This window comes from Zeugodacus cucurbitae, chromosome 6, assembly GCF_028554725.1.
Source record: "Zeugodacus cucurbitae isolate PBARC_wt_2022May chromosome 6, idZeuCucr1.2, whole genome shotgun sequence".
NCBI classification, from domain to species: domain Eukaryota; kingdom Metazoa; phylum Arthropoda; class Insecta; order Diptera; family Tephritidae; genus Zeugodacus; species Zeugodacus cucurbitae.
Genome location: NC_071671.1, coordinates 40,004,198 through 40,011,169, shown reverse-complemented (window position 1 = coordinate 40,011,169; position 6,972 = coordinate 40,004,198).

Below are 6,972 nucleotides of genomic sequence, written 5' to 3'. Positions count from 1 at the left end.
TGTTTTGTTGGCACATGCCGCCAATGTACTTTGTCAGTCAACTCTTGGATTTCGGACACTCTATTTGCGACGAAGGTTTGTAATGAGGATGGATGCGTTTTGATCCAATGTAAAACAATTTCAGAGTCTGTCCAAAATGTAATATTTTCGAAATGTCGACTCAACATAGGCGCTACTCTTGACAATAATTTCGAAAGAAGATGTGCTGCCGAGAGCTCGAGACGCGGAAGAGACTTGGTCTTCAGCGGAGCCACTCTAGACTTTGCAGTAAGCAGCATACATTTAATACCACTAGCAGATTGGCTTCGTATATATATACAGCATCCATATGCCCTTATTGAGGCATCGGCGAAGCCATGTATTTGGCAGATGGCACTCGACTCTACGTTTACATAACGAGGAATGCTGATTGATGAGAGCTGCAGTAGGTTGGCTTTGAAGTTCTGCCAGCTAGTGTCAAGGCGCAATGGAATCGACTCATCCCAATCCAGTTTTTGAATCCAAAGCTCTTGCAATAAGATTTTTGCTTTGGTAACTAGAGGGGCTAGTAATCCAAGAGGATCAAAAAGGCGAGCAGAAACTGATAATATGTTTCGTTTAGTGGCTCGAAGATCATTAAAATTGTCATCTAAGACAAATCGAAACAAATCCTCTTTCGGCAACCAATGGATTCCTAACGTTTTAGTGGAATTGTTGTCATTGAAGCTTAATGACTTTTCAGTGTAATCACTGTCGAAAAATTTAGGGTGGTTCGAAAACCATTTCGTTAGGGTGAATCCAGCCGAGTCTAATATTTTAATTACCTCACTTCTTAAAAGATCTAGAGACTCAAAATTTTCGGATCCTGTTAATAAGTCATCAACATAAAAGTCTCTTTTAATGGCCAATGAACCGAGTGAATATTTAATTGTATTGGCATCGCTGATCATTTGCAAACACCGTGTTGCGAGAAATGGAGCAGGCGCAGTGCCGTAAGTGACGGTGTTAAGTCGAAAAATTTGTATTTGCTCTGAAGGATGCTCTCTCCACACTATGAGTTGACAATTTCTGTCTTCTTCATGCATAATAATTTGACGGTACATTTTAGTAATGTCCGCTGTTAGTGCATACTTATGTAAGCGAAAACGTAGAAGAGTTGAGTATAACTCTTCTTGGATGGTTGGACCTACCATCAAAAGTTCATTCAATGCTACTTGAGATGAAGATCGGCTCGAAGACAACAACACGTAATTTGGTTGTAGTGCTTTCGGGCCTTAAAACGCATTGATGCGGAATGAAGTAGTGTGGCTCACTCGGGATCTTATTGTTTGTTGGGCTCATGTGTCCCAGTGCTCTGTATTCATTCATAAAGTCCAGATACATTTTACGAAGTTCTGGATCTTTTAATGTCCTTCTCTCCAGGGCCTGAAACCGCCGAACTGCGGTTTCATATGAGTGACCGAGTAACTTACGGTCAGCTTTAAAGGGCATTCTGACTTGAAGCCGTCCTGATGGTAATACTTGAGTTGTATTAACGAAAAAATTTTCACACTCTTGTTGCTCTGGTGTGAATCTATTGCCATTTGATTCTGAAGGTAATTCTTCTAAAGCCCAAAATTTTTGGACTACTGAATCTATTGACGTTAAGTCTTCTTCAGCTTGGCATAATGTGCTTTGTATTTTGGGAGGAGAACTAAAATTGCTGGCGTATTTGCCAGATACAATCCACCCTAATAGCGTCTTTTGAAAAGTTGGTTGATTAGGACCATTTTTAATTTGGCCAACAGCTAAAAGCTCGAAAAATATTTCTGCACCCAATAGAATGTCAACTTTTTTAGATTTATGGAATTCTGGATCCGCCAATTCAATATTGTGCGGAATTTTCCAGTCATTAACATTAATGTTATGGTCTGGATGATTAGCCGAAATGCTACGCATTATCCAGAATTCCGCCGAAAATTCATAGTTATTTACCCGCGACTTAACAAACGCGCTTAATTTCGCCCCCACTTTCGTATTGGAATTGCCGATTCCAATTACGCTCAATATTTTATGTTGGCGTCGAATCCGCAACTTCTGCGCCAAGTCCTCCGTCATAAAGTTGACCTGGGATCCTGAGTCCAGCAACGCTCTGGCAGGCAGGTACTCTCCACAACTGGTCCTCACTTGGATGACTGCTGTTGCCAACATGACCCGATCCGGCATACTCGCTGTATGCATGGCATGAGTGGTTGATGGCTGCGGATGAGGTGCAGCGGGGAAGGAAACCGGATACTGATGCAACAATGTGTGATGCGATCGATTGCATACACGACATCGATCCGCTCTGCACTTGGATACAGTATGCCCCTTACGCAAGCAATTTATGCATAAGGGCACCGATTTCACAAACTCGAACCTCTGCTGCACCGGAAGCGTCTTGAAAGTGGGGCAGGCAGTTAAGTAGTGGTCCTTTGATTTGCACTGCTGACAAAGAGGCTGCCTCGTATTAGCTGCAACTAGCGCCGATTTGGTCCTATCCATATGTTGTTGTTTCCCATGGCTCGCATTGGCTGTTGGTATGGGCTTCGTCCTTGAATGTGAGGCTCCTTCCGCTGATAATTGCTGGTATCGTCTATTTAAGGTGGCTTCGCAGTCCTTCCACAGTGGCAGCTTGTCGTAGTCCAGCTGTTCTTCCCATTTGGATCGGGTGGCAGAATCGACCTTTGTCATCACTATGTGTATAATTATCGCGTTTGTTATCTGCTTCTCATCGCCCAGCGATAGCAATGAGTCGTATACTGCAGACACTTCGTCAATCATTGATCGCAATGACGGCGCGGATGGCTTTGGGATGGTTGGCAGCTCAAAAAGTTTAGATATTGTATTGAAAAATATCAAACATTTATTATCATAAACTTTTTTGAGACTTGCCAACGCTTTCGGGTAATTTTCATCCGACATTTGGAACGCTTTCACTGTTCCCAAAGCCTCACCAGATAAACAATTAATCAAATGGTTAAATTTTTCAATATCTGGGATATTTGGATCATTATGAACCAAACTCTCAAACAAGCTCATGAAATTTTTAAATTCGGAATATTCTCCCTTGAATTTCGGCAGATTCATTTTTGGAAGACGTGAGCTGTGAGAAGCTACGAATGATGTTTCGGCAATTGACGTTCTATGTTTTGATAAAATTGATTTAATTAGGGATTTCGTTTCTACGATTATATCCTCTAACTCCCCTCGGGCCATGTCATCTTCATCAATCTCTTCAATTTTAGATTGGCATTTCATTAATTTTTTACTATGTGAATTCAAGATGTCGAGCCGACATTCTAATTTAATAGGATCAAGTGACATAGTTTTTTCGAGAAGGCCCGTTTTAATGCGCAAAATGCTACTTTTCGCAACCGTTCTTTGACGTCTTAACGACTTTAAGTCCGTCAACTCCTTAGTTGGAGACAGGTTAGCGATAGTTGGCTTTGGCTTGCTCATTTTGCTTTGTTTGAATTAAAATTCACGAAAAAGAAAATTTGGCAACAGAATAAGTTCTGAAAATATTGGGAATCAATTCACGAAAACGAAAAAAAATATCGATTCCCAAATAAAAAAGCCAAATCGAAAATAATGCAAAATGAGCAATAGCACAATAGAATTAATTTGATGTACGAAAATCGATAAAATTGCGAAAAACCGACCGATAAATTGTGAAAAATGATTTGGAAAAATTGCGAAAAAAAACTAATAATTTTAATTTTATATATTTTATTTCTTTATTTAATAAATAATTTATTGCTTTATATATAAGCTACCGCAATCCCAAAATCCCTTATTGTTTCACTTCAACTTTGTACATTTAGATATAAATATACGTGGGGTTCAAATATATAATATGTATATATGTATATATTGTTATATGTGTATGTATTTAAGTCAATATAGTGAAAAAGGGAGAGCCAAAAACTGAAAGTGTGCACTTTTTTATTTATTGGAATTTTCTTTTGTTTGCACCACTTTCAATAATCCGCACTCGTTACCTGTTGTGAATGCGTAGGCGGTTTGCCTGCGTTCACTTCCCTTTGGCAGATGATGCAGCGGCAGCTCATTCCCACGAAGCGTAAGTAGTGTTGTAGATGCAGCGTCGGTGGCCGGTGTAGCAGCAGCGATGACGTTGGCGTAGCAGTGGTGAATGTAGCAGCAGTGATGACGTTGGCGTTAAAGTCGCAGCGGCGATGGTGGTGACGTAGTAGCAGCAGCAAGGATGATGGCGCAGCAGCAGCAGCGAGGATGGATGATGACGTAGGGTTTTTTTTAAACGGTGTTGTATCTCTACACCGGCACTTTTTCCTTAACGGATTTAGCGGCACCGGATATTTTAGCGGTTTCAGAGTTTACGGCACTAAAAGCGGTATTTTATAAAAAATATATATGCTTGTATGTCGTATAGATTTATATATATATTTTTTTGTTACACTTTAGCCGATTATTTAGGACACTCACTGTACCTTTTCTCTTTTCGCACGTTTTTTGGTTACACTCTTTTGTTTAGTTGTCACTTTGAGCACTTGTACATAGGTAGCTCTTTGTTTCTATTTTTTGTAGGTTTAGGAAGTAGAGGTAAGTATATAGTACTAGCATATGCACATTTCAATTTCAGCACACAGTTCTTTTTAGGTATAGGTAAGTATTTTTATTATATTCTTTATAATTGTTGTTCTTATTTATTTCATTTTATTTTCTTTTTCAGGTATTAGGTAAACGCCGGTAAGTATGTAGAGTACACGTACATATGTTTGTACGTATATTCAAACAAATTTTTTGCTCACTCCACTCGTTTATATGTAAGTATGTATATATGTATATTTTTATAGCATATAATTATCCTTATTCGTTTCTTTCTTTCTCTTTATAGACGTGTTTATATATTTGTCACCGTGTTTAACAATTATCTCGCTGGGTGTACTTACATATGTAGACACAAACACCTGTATTTTTTTTTTTTTTGTTTTATATGTACATTTTGCCACCGTACACTTTATTCACATATATATGTATTAATAACTTTGCATATCATTACTGCACTGCACTATCGACACATGCACTTTATATACCGATTATGTATATACACATGTATATATTTGTACTTTAGTCGTTTTAGGTTTAATTATGTTCACCACACTTCTCACACTTCACTATGTAGCAAATTGTTTGCTATTTACTTTGTGCATTATTATATTTTAATCTCTTATGTTTTTTATGTTTAGTTTATATGTTCAATTTTTATTTTATGTAAATTATTTTTTCACCATCACTTTCACTGAGCCGAAAGCCGAAAACCGAGAACCGAACGGAATTTAACACAGGTAATTGGTACGAGAACGAGAAATTTAGTAATTTTTTTTTTGCACTTTTTAAGTGTATTTTAGTTTCAATTTTTTAATTAACGCACAAGTCCCTGCTCGGGCGCCATGAAATTTCTCAATGTTTTTTGAGATACGAAAAGGTTTGGGGTGCGCGAATTAAATAAAACTCCAATTACCTGTGTCGCGAAAAGTAAATTATTCCGTGAAATTAAAGATAGCGTGCGTTCAGTTCAACGTATATTTTACGAGAGAGCTCTTTATTCTCTTTTTTGTGATCACTTAGTCTAAAACTTAAAGTAACGGTATTATAAATATGTATTTTAAAGGGGTAAGTATAATTTTGGCGCAATTTCATTAAATGAAGTAATAGATTAAGGTAAGTAATAGAATAATGTAATATAAATGTATTATTAGGGTAAGTATGATTTTTATAATTCAATAATTTAATTCAATTTCTTATATGCCAATACAATTCATTTTCTTATTTTAAGTTTTAGGTTTTTACAATTATGTGTATATATGTCGCTTGACGCAACACCAACATTTTCAAACACCCGTAATTATACTTGGTGATTTCAATGCCTGGAGTCCTCTTTGGGGTTCTACATGTACAAACCAAAGAGGCAAAATCCTAGAAGATATTATATTAGTGGAAAATTTAACAATTTTAAACGACGGTTCTCCTACACACTTTTCAACACATAATTCGTTTACGAATGTAGACCTTGTTCTTTGTTCTTCTAATATTGCCCCTAAATTAAATAGCCAAACATTATCTTATTTATATAACAGTGATCATTTTCCCATTGTTACTCATTTATCGACACCTTTATCGAATAAAGGTTCGGCGAAGCCCAAATTCCTATTAAACAAGGCTGACTGGTTAAAATTTCAACAACTCTGCGAGAGTTATTCTGCTGAATATACTTCAGTCGACAATATAAATAAAGAAACAGCTATCATTACTAAAATAATAAGAAAAGCCGCTCACTTCGCGATCCCCCAAAACGGTAAAAAAATGTTTAAGAGTCTTGTGCCATATTGGTCTACTGAGCTTTCGAAACTCAGAGAAAAAAAACAGTTACTTTGGGTAATGTACAAAAGATCCCGCTCTATCCACAATCTGATAGCATATAAAAAAGCGAATGCTTTATTTCGTAAAAATGCCAAAGAATCTAAAAGAGCTTGCCTACAAAAACTTGCTGAATCTATTACCCCGTTAACAAACCCCAAGAAACTATGGGCTGACATAAAAATGCTCTCTGGCTCTTATTCTCCAGTCAATCTTAAATGTATAAATAGCCCGAATGGTCCCATTTTCGACTCAAAAGACATAGCTAATCATATCGCCTCTGTTTGGTCTGATTACTCTAGTGACTCGAACTTTCACACCTCATTTATATCAAATAAAAAAGAATTCCTCAGCAGAAGGTACAAGAAAAACAACTTATCCCTAGATATTACCGAATCTGAGATAACCGTCGCTGAATTCGATTATACTCTTGAATCAATGTCAGGTCACATCCCCGGTGCAGACAGAATCTCATATCCCATGTTGAAAAATTCACCCCCAAGCATTAAAAATAGAATCATTAAATTGTACAACAATATTATTTATCAAGGTATCTATCCCCAAAGCTGGAAA